This window comes from Canis lupus, chromosome X (assembly GCF_011100685.1).
Source record: "Canis lupus familiaris isolate Mischka breed German Shepherd chromosome X, alternate assembly UU_Cfam_GSD_1.0, whole genome shotgun sequence".
In the NCBI taxonomy this organism is placed as follows: Eukaryota; Metazoa; Chordata; class Mammalia; order Carnivora; family Canidae; genus Canis; species Canis lupus.
In genome coordinates, this window is record NC_049260.1 from 61,547,467 (window position 1) to 61,567,282 (window position 19,816).

Below are 19,816 nucleotides of genomic sequence, written 5' to 3' on the forward strand. Positions count from 1 at the left end.
GAGACAGAACATGAAGACTCCTAACTCTGGGAAACGAACTAGGGGTGGTGGAAGGGAAGGAGGGCGGAGGGGGTGGGGGTGAATGGGTGACGGGCACTGAGGGGGGCACTTGACAGGATGAGCACTGGGTGTTATTCTGTATGTTGGCAAATTGAACACGAATAAAAAATAAATTTATTATTTAAAAAAATGATACCACGAAACACACACACACACAAATTTTTTGGTTTAGAAATGGCCTCTTTTGGGGATCCCTGGGTGGCTCAGCGGTTTAATGCCTGCCTTTGGCCCAGGGCCTGATCCTGGAGTCCCGGGGTTGAATCCCTCATCAGGGTCCCTGCATGTAGCCTGCTTTTTCCTCTGCCTGTGTCTCTGCCCCTCCCTCTCTCTCTCTCTCATGAATAACTAAATAAAAATATTTAAAAAAAGAAATGGCTTCTCTTTTAACCTTTTGCAAGATTCACTTAAGGGGAAGGAATTTAAAATAAGAAAATACCAAGCTCGTGACTAAATTACTCCTAAACTTCCCGTAGGCTAAACTTATTTCCTAGGCTTACAGGTATCCAGAAGTCCATCTTTTTGAGTAGTTCATAACATAGAGAGGTAAGAAATTGGCCTATGTCAGAAATAAAAGTGATAAAATCAACAGGTAAATTTAATTAGAAAAAGTATGATCTTTTTTTCAACTTCAAGTTTTAAAGACCAGGGACCATTCAACACACATTAAGGTACTTGGTGATTCCCCTTGCTATGGTGGGGGAGGGACTCGTCATTTCCTCCTATAGGAAGGCAGCAGGCTGTGGTAGAGAAAGTAAAAAGAGTACCACATTGCCACAAAGTGTGCTCTACTCCATCTTGTTGTGTATTTGAATGGAAGGGGATATTTTTTTAATCTGACTTGATTTTATTTGTACTTCCTTTGATGGTAATACAATGTGGCTGCTTAAATGTATACTTTGGAGAGTTATTTTTTTTAAAAAGCAGTGACTATTTTGAGTTGTGTATTCTGCCTTAGTTCAAGGCTGCAAATGAAAATCATAAATTTACAATTGGACTTTTTTAAAAAATGCGAAATGGACAATGAACTTGTGAGACCCCGGTTTCTCTGAAGATGTATTTTCTTTTTGATTGTTCCTGAAAGTTTCTTCAATTTGATTCCCAAATACTTAAATGAATATATTGTAAATATTTCAGGAGAAACCATGAAGGAAATCCTAATCAGTTCACTGGGATGCCATTCAGAGCACTTGTTTTATCCATTAGCAAATGATAATACATAAGAACAAATTTTACTGTTGAGGGAAGAGAGACAATTCTATAAAAAAAATCAGATGTAATTCTAATAAAAGGAAATGTTCTTTTAAAAAGTGTCTTTTGTAATCCCCAAATGCTTTGATGTAGCTCATATCAATGATTAAAACATTAGGTAGAAATTATTAAATGTTTTTGAATTTTATAACTTGAAAAGACTTTAAAACACATACTATAACACTTGTGCTATATTCATATTCAAATATATTTGAATATAACACTTGTGCAAAAATTATGTGAAACTGGATTATTCAAAAACTTGGAAAATAAAGAAGTGTAGGTTAAATTAAAAGTCAGAGATGTCAGAGCAAAGTACATGATGTATTCAAGGATACCCTGACATAATGGAAGCCTAGAGCATTTAGAAGAGTATAAGTGATAAGGCCAGAAAAATAAATAAGTTTTTTTGAATGTCAGAGTTTTAGGTCATCACAGTGTGGATACTTAAAAGATTTTGTACATATGCTTCAACCTATAACTGATAAAGACACCTGCAGATTTATATCAATCTAAACTAAGAAAGTTATGCTATTTAACATAATAAAGAGAAAACAAAGCTATTACTCATGTCAAAATGTTATAGAAAGATATAAAATATAAATATATGTTCCACCTTTTGAAATATTGCTAAATATTAATGGTTTTATTATGGAAAGTTACAAAGATTTGCATTTGCTGATAAAGATTCTTTATTTGATTTTATGTTGTTGCAAATAGCAAGATTTCATGCTTTTTTTATGGCTGAGTAGTAATCCAGTGTGTGTGTGTATACATACACATATTCTCTATCTGTTCATCAGTAAGTCAGTCGGAGAAGGACAAACATTATATGTTCTCATTCATTTGGGGAATATAAATAATAGTGAAAGGGAAAATAAGGGAAGGGAGAAGAAATGTGTGGGAAATATCAGAAAGGGAGACAGAACGTAAAGACTGCTAACTCTGGGAAACGAACTAGGGGTGGTAGAAGGGGAGGAGGGCGGGGGGTGGGAGTGAATGGGTGACGGGCACTGGGTGTTATTCTGTATGTTAGTAAATTGTTCATCAACAAACATTTATGTTGTTTCAATTATAGGCCAGTGTATCTAATGCTGCAATGAACATAGGGATACATATATCTTTTTGAATCAGCATTTTGTTACCTTTCCAAAGTTTTGTTTTATATTTTATTTTATTTTATTTTATAATTCTGGTGAGTTAACATACAATGTTAACATACAATGTAATATTAGTGGCAGTGATTAGTGAATTCAGTGATTCTCACTTACATAAAACACCCAGTGCTCATCACAATAAGTGCCCTCCTTAATACGCATCACATATTTCAAGCATCCCATCCCCCTGGCCCACCTCCTCTCCAGGAACACTCAGTTTGTTCTCATAGTTGAAAGTCCACTTTATGGTTTGCCTCTCTCTCTCTTTTTCTTGACTAGTTCAAAATTGCCTCAAAGATAAATACAAAGAATACATTATGAGAATATTTCTCAAAACATAGCATCACTAGGGTAAGCATACAGCATTGCAAAGTGACCATTTGAAGGTAACATAGATTGGAAAATATAAATTGTGATGAATTTCTTTAAATTAGTCATAGCAGAGGAACTTCAGTGTAATGAAAATCATATTAGATTAAGAGTGAGAATTCTTGAGTTCTTGTTCCATCTCTGCCATTGGATGTCAGTGCGACCATGCGAAAGTCAGTTTATCTAGGCTCTCATTTCTTTACTGGGGGAGGGGGCACTCTAAATATTCTTCATTCTTTAAAAGTGTGTATATATATATACATACGTGTGTGTGTGTTCATATATATATGTGAATGGATAAGGAAATGGTATATATATCACTTCGTTATTTTTTATAGATTTTATTTATTTATTCATGAGACACACACACACACACACACACACACACACAGAGAGAGGCAGAGACATAGAAGAAGCAGGTGCCATGCAGTAAGTCTGATGTGAGACACAATCCTGGGACTTTGGGATCATGCCCTGAACCAAAGGCAGATGGTCAACTGCTGAGCCACCCAGGCATCCCATATATCACTTCATTATCCATTCATCAGTCTATGGACACTTGGGCTGTTTCCATAATTTGGCTATTGTAGATAATGCTGCTATAAACATCTGCATGGGGGTGCCTGAGTGTCTCAGTCACTTTAGCATCTGACTCTTGGTTTCCACTCAGGTCATAATCTCAGGGTCATTGGATTGAGCCCTGTGTTGGGCTCTGTTCTCAGCACAGAGTCTGCTTGTCCCTCTCCCTCTGCTCCTCCCTCCACACTCTCTCTCTCTCTCTCTCTCTCTCTCTCCCTCTCTTTATTCCTCTCTCTCTCTCTCAAATAAATGGATAAAGTATTTTTAAAAAAGAAATGTAAAAAAACATCCACGTGCATGTCTCTTTTTGGATTAATACTTTGGTAGTTTTGGGGTAAATACTTAGTAGTACAATTGCTGGATCAAAGAACAGTTCTACTTTCCACTTTTTGAGGAACCTCCAAATTGTTTTCCAGAGTGGCTAAACCACTTTGCATTCCCACAACAGTGTAAGAGGGCTCCCCTTTCTTCACATCCTCACCAACATCTGTTGTTTCTTGTGTTGTTTATTTTAGCCATTCTGACAAATGTGAGGTGATATTTCATTGTAGTTTTGATTCATATTTCCTGGATGATGAGTACTGTTAAATGAGTATTTTTGTATTCTTCAATTAAATACCCATAACTGCCATTGCTGAATTGTAAGGTAGTTTTATTTTTTATATTTTTGAGGAATAATGCATATTCCATCCTTCTATAGTTACTGCACCATTTACATTCTCATCAACAGTGCAGGAGCATTCACTTTTGCTCCATATCTTCTCCAATAATTGTTATTTCATATTTTTTTGATAAGAATCATTCTAACTGGTGTGAAATGCTAATTTATTGCAATTTTTATTTCCATTTTCCTAATAATTAGTAATGCTGAACATCTTTTCAAGTACCTGTTGGTTATCTGTATGTATTCTTTGGGAGAATATTTAGTCAGATACTCTGCCAGTTTTTAAATTATTTTCATCATTGTGGCTGAGTTTAATGAATTCTTTATATATTGTAGTTAGTAGCCCTTTGTCAGATAAATAATTTGCAAAAATCTTCTCCCATTCAGTATGTTGGCTTTTTGTTTTAATGATGATTTCTCTTACTGCACAGAAGCTTTTTAGTTTGATGTATTCCCATTTGCATATTTTTGCCTTTGTTTCACTTGTATATGGAGTCCAATCCAAAAAAAAAATAACACTAAAACCAATGTAAATGAGCTTACCACCTGTTTTCCTTTAGGTATTTCATAGTGTCAGGGATCACATTCAATTATCTAATCCACTTTGAGTAAACTTTTGTGTACAGAGTAAGTTAGTGGTCTAATGTCATTCTTTTGCATCTAGTTGTCCAGCTTTCCCTGTGTCATTTATTGAAGAAAATGTCCTTTCTCTATTGTATGTTCTTGGCTCCTTAGTCACAAATTAATTGTCTATGTACTGGGTTTAATACTGAGCTCTCAGTTATGTTCTCTTGATCTGTGTCTCTGTCTTTATACCAATACCATACTGTTTCAATTTTTATAACTTTGTAGCTTGGCTTGAAATTAACAAGTGTGATACCTCCAGCTTTGTTTATCTTTCTCAAGATTGTTTTGGCTATTAAGGGTCCTTTGTGGGCTCACACAAATTTTAGGATTATTTGTTCTAGTTCTGTGAAAAATGACTTTGGAATTTTTATAGGGATTGCATTAAATCAGATTCCTTTGGGTACTATGAATATCTTGACAATATTAATTTTGCAATCCATTAATATAGGTGTATTTCCAATTTTTATAAGTTTTTGTTTTAATTACAGTTAACATACAGTATTATATTAGTTCCAGTGTATAATATTGTGATTCAACACTTCCATACTTCACCCTGTACTCATCATGACCAATCCACTTTTATCCCCATAATCTATTTAACCCCCTCACACATACTTGTCCTCTGGTAACCTTCAGTTTGTTCTCCATAGTTAAGAGTCTGTTTCTTGGTTTTCTCTCTTTTTGCCCTTTGCTCATTTGTTTTCTTCCATAAATTCCATACAAGAGTTAAATCATGAGGTGCCTGGGTGGCTCAGTCAGTTGACCAACTCTTGACTTCAGCTCAGGTCATGATCTCCGGGTTGTGAGATTGAGCCACACATCAGGCTTCTTGCTAGTCTTTGAACCTACTTAAGATGCCCTTTCCCTTTCCCACTTCCTCTCCTCTACCCACTGTCTGTCTCTTTCTCTCTCTCTTTCTCCTTCTCTCTCTAAAAAGAAAAACAGTGAAATTGTAAGGTATTTATCTTTCTTTGAATCACTTCACTTACCATTATATTCTCTAGATCTATTCATGTGATTGTAAATGACAAGATTGCAGTTTTTTTCATGGCTGAGTAATATTACATTGGGTGTGTGTGTGTGTGTGTGTGCACATGCGCATGCCACTTATTTATCCATTCATTAATCAAAGGACACTTGGGCTGCTTCCATATCTTGGCTATTGTATATAATGCTATTTTAAGCATAGATGTGCATGTATCCTATTGAATTCGTGTATTTGTATTCTTTTGGCAAATAGTCATGCAACTGCTGTATCATAAGGTTGTTCTATTTTTATTTTATTTTATTTTATTTTATTTTATTTTATTTTATTTTATTATTATTTTATTTTAGAGATTGTGGGGAAGGGCAAAGGAAGAGAGAGAGAGAGAAACTCTTAAGAAGGCTCTATACCCAGCATGGAGCCAGACATGTGGTTCAATCTCACAACCTTGAGATCATGACCTGAGTTGAAATCAAGAGTTGGACACTTAACCGACTAAGACACTGAGGCACCCCAAGTAGTTCTAGTTTTAACTTTTTGAGGACAGTCCATACTCTTTTCCATTGTGACTGCATCAGTTTGCATTCCCACCAACAGTGCAGGAGGGTTCTTTTTTCTCCACATCCTCACCACACTTGTTCTTTCTTGTGTTATTGATTTTAGCTATTCTGACAGATGTGGGGTGATATCTCATTGTAGTTTTGTTTTGCATTGCCCTGATCATAAGTGATGATGGGAATCTTTTTGTAAGCTATTGGACATCTGTATGTCTTCTTTAGAAAAATGTCTGTTCATGTCTTCTGCTCACTTTTTAATTGGATTATTTTTGCAATGTTGAGTTTTATCAGTTCTTTATATTTTTGGATACTAACCATTTATTGCATATGTTACTTGCAAATATCTTCTCCCATTCCATAGGTTGTCTTTTAGGTTTTTTTATTGTTTCCTTCACTATGCAGAAGTTTTTTATTTTGATGTAGTCCCAATAGTTTATTTTTGTTTTTAATAACTTTGCCTCAGGGGGCCTATTGAGAAAGTAGTTGGTATGGACAATGTCAGAAAAGATATGGACTGTGCTTTTTTCTAGGATTTTTATGGGTTCAGGTCTCACATTTAAGTCTTTAATCCACTTCAATTTATTTTTACGTGTGATATAAGAAAGTGGTCCAGTTTCATTGTTTTGCATGTTGTTCTCCAGTTTTCTCAACACCATTCGTTGAAGTGACTTTTTCCCATTGGATATTATTTCCTCCTTTTTCAAAGACTAATTGAACATATAATTTTGGACTTATTTCTGCATTTTCTATTCTGTTCTAATGATCTATGGTCTATTTTGTGCCAGTTCCATGCTATTTTATTTACTACAGCTTTGTAATAAACTTGAAGTCCAGAATTGGGATGCCTCAAGCTTTACTGTTCTTTTGAAGATTGCTTTGGCTATTCTGGGTCTTTTGTGGTCTCCTATAAATTGTAGGATTGTTTGTTCCAGTTCTGTGAATAAAGCTGTTCATATTTTGATAGGTGTTGCATTAAACCTGTAGATTTCTTTGGAGAGTATAGGCATTTTAACAATACTTGTTCTTCTAATCCATGAGAAAGAAGTGTCTTTCCATTTTTTTGAGTCATTCTTGAATTTCTTTCATCAATGCTTTATAATTTTCAGAGTATAGATCTTTTACTTCTTTGGTTATTTTTATCCCTAGGTATCTTATTCTTGGTGCAATTATAAATGAGATTGTTTTCTTAATTTCTCTTTCTGCTGCTTCATTATTGATATATAGAAACCAATAGATTTCTGTATATTGATTTTGTATACTGAGTTTAGTGAATTCATTTATAAATTCATTTTTTTTCATGGAGTCTTTGGGTTTTCTATATATACTATCAGGTCATCTGCAAGTAGTGGATGTTTTACTTCTACTAATATAGATATCTTTTATTTCTTTTTGTTGTCTGATGCTGCGGCTAGGACTTTCAGTACTATGTTGAATAAAGTAGCAAAAATGGTCATCCTTGTCTTATTCCTGACTTTAGAGGAAGAGCCTGCAGATAATCTCTATTAAGAATAATATTAACTGAGCAGCCCTGATGGCTCAGCGGTTTAGTGCCACCTTCAGCTCAGGGCCTGATCCTGGAGACCCAGGATCAAGTCCCACATCCGGCTCCCTGCATGGAGCTTGCTTCTCCTTCTGCCTGTGTCTCTGACTCTCTCTCTCTCTCTCTCTCTCTCTCTCTCTCTCTCTCTCATCTCTCATGAATAAATGAATAGAATCTTAAAAAAAAAGAATGTTATTAGCTGTGGAATTTTCATATAAGGCCTTTATTATGTTGAGGTATGTTCCCTCTAAACCTATTTAGTTGAGGGTTTTTATTGTTAATGGTTGTTATACTTTGTCAAATGCTTTTTCTGCCTCTATTGAAATGGTCATATGGTTCTTATTTTTTCTGTTACCGATGGGATGTATCATGTTGATTGATTTCTGCACACGTGCAATCCAGATATAAACCCCATTTGACTGCACACTTGAAATCCAGGAATAAATCACACCTGAATGTGGTGAATGATTAGTTTATGTATCATTGGATTTAGTTAGTATTTTGTTCAGGATTGTTGCATCTTTTTCATCAGGGACAGTGGCCTATAGTTCTCTTTTGTAGTGTTGCCTTTATCTGATTTTTGTATCAAGATAATGCCAGCCTCATAGAAACAGTTTGGAGGTTTTCCTTCCATTTCTATTTTTTAGAATACTTTGTGAAGTATAGGTGTTAACTCTTATTTAAATGTTTGGTAGAAATCACCTGTGAAGATGTGTGGTCTGAGACTTTGTTTTTTGGGGATTATTATTTTTTTTTTGTTTTTGATTACCAAATCAATTTCTTTGCTGGTAATCAGTCTACGATTTTTTTTCTGTTTCAGTTTTGGTAGGTTATATGATTTTAGGAATTTATCCTTTTCTTCTAGGTTGTCCATTTTGTTGTTATCTAGTTTCTCATAATATTTTCCTATGGGGTTTTATTTCTATGGTGTTAGTTGTTATTTCTCCTCTCTCATTGTATTTTTCTTTATTTCAGTCCTTTAAATTTTTTTCTTTAGAAGTCTGGCTAGAGGTTTATCAATTTTGTTGACTTTTTCAAATAATCATCTTCTCATGCATTGATCTGTTGTATTGGCTTTTTAAATTTCCATTTCATTTTTTTTCTGTTCTAATCTTTATTTTCTTCCTTTTGCTGATTTTATGTATTATTTGCTGTTCATTTTCTATCTCTTTTAAATGCAATGTTAGGTTGTTTACTTAAGATATTTCTTAGTTCTTGAGGTAAGTCTTGTTATAAGCTTTCCTCTTAGTACCACTTGTGCTCCATCCCAAAGGTTTTGAACCATTGTTTTTTCAATTTTATTTACTTCCATGGACTATTTTACTTATTTTATTTCTTGGTGGACCCATTCATTGTTTTGTAACATGTTATTTAATTTCCATATATTTGTGTTCTTTCCAGATTTTTTTGTGTGGTTGATTTCAACTTTCATACCATTGTGGTCAGAAAGGATGCATGGTATTACTTCAATCTTTTTAATTTGCTGGTGTGTGTTTTATGGCCTAATAACTCACCTATTCTGCAGAATGTTCCATGTGCATTTGAAAATAATGTGAATCCTTCTGTTTTATGATGGAGTACTCTGTTAATATATCTATTAAAGCTATCTGTTACAGTGTGTCATTCAAAGTTATTGGCTCCTTGTATATTTTCTTTATAGATGATCTGTTCATTTATGTAAGTGAGATGTTGGTGTCCCATACTATTATTGTATTATTAGCAATTGCTACCTTTATGGTGTTATTTACTGTTTGTATATTTGGGTGTCCCCATATGGCATGAATAAATATTTACAATTGTTATTTCTTCTTGATAGATTGTCCCCTTTATTATTATATAGTGTCTTTCCTTGTATTTTGTTACAGTCTTTGTTTTAAAGTCTATCTTGTATGATGTAAGTACTGGTACTTTGGCTTTATTTGGACATCCATTTTCTTTTTTTTAACACATTTTAGTTAAATTCCATTTGCCAATATATAACACCCAGTGCTCATCCCATCAAGTGCCCTCCTTCATACCCGTCACCCAGTTACCCTACCCCCAACCTCCCTCCCCTTCTGCAACCCTTTGTTTGTTTCCCAGAGTTAGGAGTCTCTCATGATTTGTCTCCCTTTCTAATTTTTTCCCACTCAGTTTACCTCCTTTCCCTTATACTTCCTTTCACTATTTCTTATATTCCACATATGAGTGAAACCATATGATAATTGTTTTTCTCCAATTGACTTACTTCACTCAGCACAATACCCTCCAGTTCCATCCACTTTGAAGCAAATGGTAGGTATTCATCCTTCCTGATGGCTGAGTAATATTTCATTATATATATATATATATGTATATATATATACATATATATATATCACATCTTTTTTCTCTTTTTAATTTTTTGTATATATTTTTTAAAGATTTTATTTATTTATTCATGAGAGACACAGACAGAGGGAGAAGCAGGCTCCACGCAGGGAGCCCGATGTGGGATGCGATCCTGGGACTCCAGGATCACTCCCTGAGCTGAAGGCAGGTGCTAAATGCTGAGCCACCCAAGATCCCCTTTTTTGTATATTTTTTTTTTACTGGAGTTCGATGTGCTAACATATAGTATAACCCCCAGTGCTCATCCCATCAAGTGACCCTCTCAGTGCACGTCAGCCAGTCACCCGATCCCCTTGCCCAATTCCCCTTCTATTACTCCCTGTTCATTTCCCAGAGTTAGGAGTCTCTCATGCTTTGTCACCCTCTCTGATTTTACCATATCTTCTTTATTCATTCCTCTGTCGAAGGACATTGTGGCTCCTTCTGCAGTTTGGCTATTGTGAGCATTGCTGCCATGAACATTGATGTGCAGGTGTCCTGTCATTTCACTACATCAGTATAGTTGGGGTGAATAGCCAGTAGTGCAGTTGTAGGGTCATAGAGTAGCTCTATTGTTATCTTCTTGAGGAACCTCCACATTGTTTTCCAGAGTGGCTGCACAAGTGTATATTCCCAACAGTGCAAAAGGGTTCCCCTTTCTCCACATCCTTGCCAACATTTGTTGTTTCCTGTCTTGTTAATTTTAGCCATTCTCACCAGTGTAAAGTAGTATCTCATTGTGGTTTTGATTTGTATTTCCCTGATTGATGTCTATTTTCATGATAAATGTTTCTTCATTCCCTCATTTTCACTCTGTAGGTGTCTTTAAGTCTAACAAAGATCTTATAAGCAGCATATACTATACTTGGGTCTTTTTGTGTGTGTGTGTATGTGTGTTTATTCTATTCTTCCAGCATATGCCTTTTGCTTGGAGAATTTAGTCAATTTGCATTTAGTGCAATTATTGATAAATATGTATTTGCTCTCTTTTATTACATGTTTTACAGATGTTTTTGATGATTTTCTCTGACACTTTTCCTGTCTTAACCTTTCCTGTTTTGTTAAATTTCTTTAGTGATATGTTTGGATTTTATTCTCTTTATTATTTTCTTATTTATTAATGGTTTTTAATATATGATTGCCATTAAATATTTATATAATCTCTTCTGCATATAATAGTCTATATTAAGTTGATTTTTTTTAAGTTTGAGCCCATTCTTTTCTCCTCTGTTACCCATACTTTAGGATTGTGTTTTCATATTTTTAATCCTTGTATTTTTTTCACTGATTATTTTATGGAAATATTCATTTCCCCTGCTTTTATGTTTCCTACTTTTACACTCTAACTTTTGGTTTCCCCTTTCCACTAAAAAATCATCTTTAGTATTTTTTTGCAGAGATGGTTTAGTGGTTATGAACTCCTTTCCCTTTTGTTTGTCTCAGAATCCCTTTGTCTCTCCTTCTATTCTGAATGATAGCCTTGCTGGATCGAGTATTCTTCGCTACAGGTTTTCCATATTCAGCACTAGATAGATAGATAAATAGATGATAGATAGATAGATAGATAGATGATAGATAGATAATAGATAGACAGATGACAGATAATTTCATGTAACTTCTAGATTGCAAAGTTTCTGGTGAAAATAAGATATTCTTTTGTGGGTTCCCTTTTATATAACTGTCTTCTTTTGTATGACTGCTTTTCATATTTTTCTATATCTCTATATTTTGCATTACATTAATTATAATATATCTTGCTGTGGATCTGCTTTTGTTACTTTTTGGCAGGGATTCTCTGTTTCTCATAGATCTAGATATCTGTTTCCTTACCCAGAGTAGCAATGTTTTAATCTATTATCTCTTCAAATAAATTTTCTACCCCTTTTTCTCTCTCTTCTGCTGGGACTACTATAGTATGAATGTTACTATGTTTGATGGAGTTGCTGAGTTCCCTCAGTCCATTCTCCTGTTGCACTTGAAGAGAAGGATTGAAATGACAACCTTCTGAAGAGCACTTGAACACACAGTGAGGAAGTTATTTGTTTATTTCTTTTTTTTTTACAGTATGTCCTACTTATTTTATTTTATTTTTTTAATAATAAATTTATTTTTTATTGGTGTTCAATTTGCCAACATACAGAATAACACCCAGTGCTCATCCCATCAAGAGGCAACACCCTTTTTGATCTCTTCTTAACCATTATCTCTTCCTTTATTTCACTGGGTGTAGGCTAAGGTCCACAGATTTCATTGTTAAGAATCTGATTGTAGCCAACATTTTGGTCCTGTTCTCATTTGGAATACACAATGCAATGCCATTTTGGGGGTTATATCATATCCTCAGTGATTTTGGATGCAATTTTTTTCTCTATATTCATGGGGTTGGCAGGGGAGTGTCCATTGGCACTGTCCGCCTCTTGAGTGTCTTCCAGGTCATCATCATCAGCCCCAGGAACTCCAGGTGGGCAGTGCTTAAAGGGAAAGCTTTCAAGTGCATTGTCCCTTCCATAGTCCTGTTCTGGGTCCTGCAGATACTTGTAAATATTGTGATTCCTATGTTTTTGTTTTGTTTTTAATAATAAATTTATTTTTATTGGTGTTCAATTTACCAACATACAGAATAACACCCAGTGTTTATCCCGTCAAGTGCCCCCCTCAGTACCATCACCCATTCACCCCCACCCCCCGCCCTCCTCCCCTTCCACCACCCCTAGTTCGTTTCCCAGAGTTAGGAGTCATTTGGGGAATATAAATAATAGTGAAAGGGAATATAAGGGAAGGGAGAAGAAATGTGTGGGAAATATCAGAAAGGGAGACAGAATATTTGTTTATTTCAGAGCATGTTCCAGAGAAGCAGCATTCACAGAGAGACTCCTACTGGAACAAAGGAATGTCAGGTGCCATTTCCCTCCCCTGCATCTCAGTATAAGCACAACACCACCTGCAGGAATTACACTGGGTTTGAGGCAAGGGTGACTGGGAAGGGTGTTTCCAATAAAGTATGTCAGGGCAAGGCTTGATATAAGCAAGTTAGATAGCAGTGTTGGTGATGTGTTGGTTTCTGTAGGTGATTTTATGCTTATACTAAATTGCAACCCCTATGCCTCTGGGATCTCCCTGAGTGAAGACGGCTGACCTTTGGATCTCCAGGTTTTAAGCCCCCCCCCCCCCCCCCCCCCGGTTGCCAGAAGTCGTGAGATTCAGCCCCTCTGGCTTTACAAGCCAGTTCCTATGAGAATTCATTTTCTTCATGCACACCCAGAATTTTGTGTCTCACTCTTCTCCAGGACCATGGTTCCCTTCTCACTATGAAGTCCATGGTCTCTTTCTCTCATACTGTGTCTCTACACATCCTACTTTCTTCAATATAGCCTCTTCTCTCCCTTTAGTTGTGGAATTTGTTCTGTAAGTCTTCAGGTCAATTTCTATGGCATTCAGGATCATTTGATAGTTATCTTATTGTATTTGTGGAATGAGGCAGGCCTAGGGTCTCCCTACTCTGCTGTCATCTTCTCTCTCTCAGAATATCTTTCCATATATTAAATCCATCTTCGAGTTCTTTCAGCACTGTTTTATAGTCTTTAGTGTACAAGTCTTTTACTTCCTTGATTAAATATATATCTAAATATTTTATTTTTGATGCAATTTTAAAATTATTTTTTAAATTTCTTTCTGATTATTTGATAAACATGCAGAAACACCACAGATTTCTGCATCTTGGTTTTCTATCCTGACACTTTGCTGAGTTCATGTGTTAGCCATTTTTTTAGATGGAGTATTTTGGGTTTTCTATATAAAGTATATAACTGTCAGTATTTGTCATCTGTAAATTTTGACAGTTTTACTTCCTTTCCATTTTGGATACATTTTTATTTATTTTTCCCACCTAATTGTTCTAGCTAGGACTTCTAAAACTATGTTGAATAAAAATAGGAGGTGTGGACATTCTTGTCTTTTTCATGAGCTTTGAAGAAAATTTTTCAGCTTTTCATCATTGAGTATGATATTAGCTGTAGGTTTGTCATATATGGCCTGAATTATATTTAAGTACATTCCCTCCATACCCTCTTTGTTTTATTATAAATGAATACTGAATTCTGTCAAATTATTTTTCTCCATCTGCAATCATATATAATCATTTAATCATATAATTTATATTCTTCATTTTATTAATGTAATGTATCGCATTGATTGATTTGCAGACATTGAACCATTCTTGCATCCTTGGAATTAATCCCACTTGATCTTGGTGTATCACCCTTTTTAAGGTATTGTTGAATTTGATTTGCTAATATTTTGTTAAGTATTTTAGCAGGTATATTTACCTGGGACACTGACATGTAATTTTCTTTCTTTGGTGTGTCTTTGTCTAATTTTTGTTTTAAGGTAATGCTGGGCTTGTAAAATGACTTTGAAAGTGTTTTTAATTTTTTGGAAGATTTTGAGGATAGTTATTAAATATTCTTTCAATGTTTGTTGAGTTAAGCAGTAAAGCCATCGGGTCCTGGACTTCTATGTGTTGGGAGGTTTTTTGGTTATTGATTCAATCTCCTAACTAGTAATCTGTCTATTCAGAATTTCTAATTCCTCATGGTTGAGTCTTGAAAAATTGTACATTTCTAGGAATTTCTCTGTTTCTTTCAGGTTGTCCAAATTGTTGGTGTACATTAGTAATAGTCTCTTATGATCCTTTGTACTTCTGTGATACCTGTTGTAACTTCTTTCATTTCAGATTTCTTTTTATTTGAGCCATCTATCTTCTTTTTCTTGGTGAGTATAGCTAAGGGTCTATTATTCTTTTTATCTTTGAAAAGAAGCAGCTTTTAATTTCATTAATCTCTTCTGTTTTCTTTTTAGTCTTTATTTCATTTTTTTTTCCACTTTGATCTTATTATTTCCTTTCTTCTACTGAATTTGAGGTTTTTTATTACTCCTTTCTAGCTTATTTAGGTATAGAGTTAGATGGTTTATTTGAGATATTTCTAGTTTCTTGAGGTAGGGCTGTATTGCTAGGAAGTTCCCTCAGGCAACACTTTTGCTGTATCACATATATTTTGGTACGACATATTTCTGTTTTTATTTCTCTCTCGGTATTTTTCAAATTTCTTCATTGATTGCTTCAGTGACCCATTAGTTGTTCAGAAGCATGTTGTTTAATCTCCACATTTTTGTGGTTTTTCCAAATGTTTCTTGCCATTTCTTTCTAGTTTTATACCATATTGGTCAGAGAATGTGTTTGATACAATTTCAGTCTCCCCGAATTTATTAAGACTTGTTTAGTGGCTTAACATGTCATTTATAATGGAGAATATTCTATGTACACTTGCAAAGAATGTGTATTTATTGCTGTTGGATGCAACATTCTCTATATATTAAGTCCATCTGGTTCGGGACACCTGGGTGGCTTAGCGGTTGAGCATCTGCCTTCGGCCTAGGGCCTGATCCTGGGATCCGGGATTAAGTCCCACATCGGGCTCCCTGTGAGGAGCCTGCTTCTCCTTCTGCCTGTGTCTCTGCCTCTCTCTCTGTGTGTCTCTCATGAATAAATAAATAAAATCTTAAAAAAAGTCCATCTGGTTCAATGTGTCATTTAAGAATGATGTTTCCTTATTAATTCTTTCTTTGGATGATCTCTCCATTAATATAAGTGAGAAGTTAAAATTTTCTATTATTATTGCATTGCTGTAATTTTTTTCCTTTTAGGTCTATTAGTATTTGTTTTATGTACTTTCGTGTTCCTACGTTTTATGTATATGTATATGTATATGTATATGTATATGTATATGTATATGTAAATGTTGGGTCCTTTTATTGGATTGACTTCTTTATCATTATGTGTTTTTCTTTGTCTATTATTACAGTCTTTGTTTAAAATCTATTTTGTCTGCTGACTATAGATATGCCAGCTTTGTTTTTATTGTTTTATTTCATTTACATGGAATATATTTATCCATTCCTTCACTTTCAATCTGTGTTGTCCTTATTTCTGAAGTGTGTCTCTCATGGGCAGCATATATATGGGTTTTGTTCTTTTATCCATTCAACCCTTCAAAGTCATCTAATTGAAGATTTTAGCTTAAGAAAATTACTAAATTAATATTGATGTTGCCCTTTGTAACTCAAAGAAGACTCTGATTTGAAGGGTCTCAGATTTGTTTATCTTAGTAGCTTGTTAAAATGTAGCTACCTTGGCTCTATCCTTTGAAAGTTAAGATTTGTTCCATCTGGAAATTTTCATTTTTAATATGCATTCCAGTTAGTGCAGAGACCACATTTTGAGAAACACTGCTTAAGAAAAAGGGAAAATAAAAACAAATAGCTTTCTATTGTGTGTAAAGAACAAGATACTGAGAGATACGAGCTGTATAAGAACAAACTAACAGTTTTTAACAGATGGTAAGAGCAAGGAAGTGGATAGTGGCTAAAGTACTTGTTAATTATCAGTGCAGATTTTAATAGCCTCTGAGGTCACCAATACCAATTGATGTTCCTTTGTCTCCAGGATATGAAAGATCAAAACGTAGGATATCAGAGAAAAGGCAACGTGACTGGGCATTACTTATTGGTAATGTGAGAGGGAGTAATATACTCCTTGCTGTCTCTTGGTAATTAAAAGAGTACTACTCAGAGTAACAAGATGCACTATCTGTTGAAGAGGAAATGGGCTTCAGAACTCCGCAAAGACATTTAGACTGAGGCAAATGGAAGAACTTACTGGCAAACTGCCAATGCCCACAGTAACTGCATTGTGTGTCCAAACATAGTTACTTCCTCCTCTTTATGAAGTTGGCTTATGAAGGAATCATAAGAGTTATCAAATATAAGAGAAATTGGAAGCCTAATTGAATGTAGTATCCAAGCAGAACACACCTCTTTAAAATAAAAATTATGATTAAATTTTCAGTAGGACAGAACTGGTAAATTCCCTAAGAGGATTAGCCAGGAAAGACTTTCTAAAGTATTTGTGTACTGTGTTGTAGTCAGCTCTTTACCTAGTTGCAGTTGCCAGACAGGTTTTCTGGAAAGATTATAAAGCATTTGACTTTGAAGATTTTTAAAAGTGAAAAAGGACACCTGATATATGCTGTGTCTTGATAAAAATCAGGAAGAAATTATTTTGCTCTCTTGCATTCAATATTTGTGATTACTTATGAATTATAGTGGAACAAACATTTGCCTCCCACACACATGTACACACCTTATTCAGTCCCACATCATTTGCAGTCACTTGAAGCACTAGATCTGCCTTTTTTTGGCTTACTAAAGTATAAACCTAACTAGAACTCTAAAATAAAATTGGCTTTTGGGTAAGTAGTTGCCTATGACCTATGACTGGATGGTTGCTGGGCAGAGTTTCACATCCCAAAATATAGTCTTTACTTGCCCCTAATATGGCTTGAAGACCACCATTAAAAATTAGGTCATTTGATGATCTAATATTTTTAATGGTTCACTTTCTTTTTTAAAAAAAGATTTTATTTATTTGAGAGAGAGAAGTAGAGAGAAATCAAGCACAAGTGAAGGGCAGAGGGAAAGGGAGAAACAGGCTCCCCACTGAGCAGGGAGCCCAAGGTGAAGAGCTTGATCCCAGGACTCTGGGATCATGACCTGAGCTGAAGGCAGACACTTAATGGACTGAGCCACCTAGGCACCCCAGTCGTTCACTTTCTTTATTAAAATACAAAAACACATTTTGATGGGTAAAAGTCTAGCACCTTCATAGATAATAGTAACTTGTTCAGAAGAAGTCCCAGTAAAATAACACAAAAAGTTATCCCTGATATTCATTTGAATCACGTCTTTCCTGGAAAAGCAACCAAAGGCAAAATATTGCTGGAAAATACTCTTGAACCATATCATGAGTGAAATTTAGTAAAGCTTCAGGTTTGGATGAACATAAATATCTGTAAATGAAGATAATAACTTCCCATGAGGACTCCATATGAAATAGTTTCTGACGTGTAGATTGCTGGGGATCAGGTCAGATTTAGGCCATTAGTTTCATGTTTTTCTCTTCTTTTTTTCTTCGCAAAAGGAAGTATGTAAAATTAAGGAAGATTAGTCTCCTGATAGCAAAAAATAATTTGATCAAAGATGCTGGCATGATTCTTTAAATAAATACCTCATTCAAACTGGAGTCTCTTTCTGTGTCTGAGGTGATATGGATTTCTTTCCTAAGAAAGGAAAATCTCAGAAAATAGTGTCATGTTCTGAAGAAAAATGCCTCCTTTATTTTTTTGTCTCCATCACTCTTTAAAAACTGAGGAGTTTATATTCATTCTAAAGCATGGGTTTTAACTAGTTTCTTTTTTCCCATGAAGGAAAGCTTTTTCAGTCACTCCAAGCAACTTTTCCTACTAGAAAATAATGCTATTTAAACAAAGGGAAATCATCATCAACATTCCCAGAGGAAGCCAGAGGAATTGTAAAGTATATATTCTATTCAGAAGCATTTTGAGGTTACAGGCTAGGATATACATATGAAAATGCACTAAAATGTGCCCACTGACAGAATGACAAATAGGAAGATTATAGAGTTTGGGAGGGTAGTCATAGATTTGATTTCACTTCACTTAAGGAAAAATGTTCTTAATATTTTAGTTTACCTTCATTTGTCCTATAGAGTATGCTGTAGATTGCCTACAAACACACTTTTTAAATACTGTATGGCAATTATCATTCTGCCTCACTAGAAAATAAGGTCCATGAAGACTGAAATCATGTGCCCTTTTCCACTCTATCCTCATATCAAGAGCAGTGCCTGGCAAATGGTAGATGTTGAATAAATATTTGTTGAATAAATATTGGATGAATCCATCACATTCCAAACATACCTCTGGGTGCTCCAGGGGATATAAAGGTGTCTAAACCCCAGCCTCTGACTTCAAAGAATTTCTGGCCTTGCTATGGTAGGGTGGAATAAGCAGGAAAACAGAGGCATAAAAAGGACACAGACAGAAATTAATAACTAAAAAACAGATTAGGCCATTTAAAAATATTTATTTATTTATTTATTTATTTATTTATTTATTTATTTATTTGAAACAGAGAGGTAGAGAGAGGAGGGGCAGAGGGAGAGGGAGAGAGAAACCCAAGCAGACTCTGCACTGAGCATGGATCCTCACATGGGGCTTGATCTGACAACCTTGAGATCAGACCTGAGGTGAAACCAAGAGTCCGAAGCTTAACCGACTGTGCCACTCAAGCACCCCAGAGATGTAGGCCATTGTAAATAACTTTGATCTTTCTTCTAAGTAAGAGGAGCAAAAACCATTAGATTTTTTTTATCAAAGAGATGACATAATCTGACAAGATAAGATAAGACATATTTTTGAACAAATATTAATTTTCATAGATTGAATTTTGAGGTGATAACTCAAGAGTTCTTATATAAAGTTGGAAAGAGAGCTACAGCGTAAAAGAAATATAAATTTAAGAGTCATTGCCCACAAGGAAAAATGGATGTTCAATGGAGGTTGACTGGATGTATAGTTGTATAAACTTCTAAACTAATGTCTATTCAGTGACATTAGAAGACCATGACTGCTGTATAGTTAAAAGAAGGTTGAAAACCAAGGGCTTTTGATTGTTTGATCTGCCACCTTATTTTGCCTGCCACCTATGCAAAATCACTACCTGTGTAAATATTATAAAGATGTATTTCAGTTTTAGAATTAAACA

At 34.9% G+C, this 19,816-nt stretch overlaps 1 protein-coding gene across 2 annotated transcripts in view; it reads left to right on the top strand.

The window, feature by feature from the left end:
- The window catches only part of GPR174 (G protein-coupled receptor 174), a 62,804-nt gene that overhangs the window by 37,205 nt on the left and 5,783 nt on the right, over positions 1-19,816 (top strand). Inside the window, exon 3 of one of the 2 annotated variants that reach the window (XM_038586547.1) lies at positions 14,338-14,403. The exons of the other annotated variant lie outside the window; for it this stretch is intronic. The gene's annotated coding sequence lies outside the window, so the exon portion shown is untranslated. The remainder of the gene's footprint in view (positions 1-14,337; positions 14,404-19,816) is intronic. 2 annotated transcript variants of the gene reach the window in all.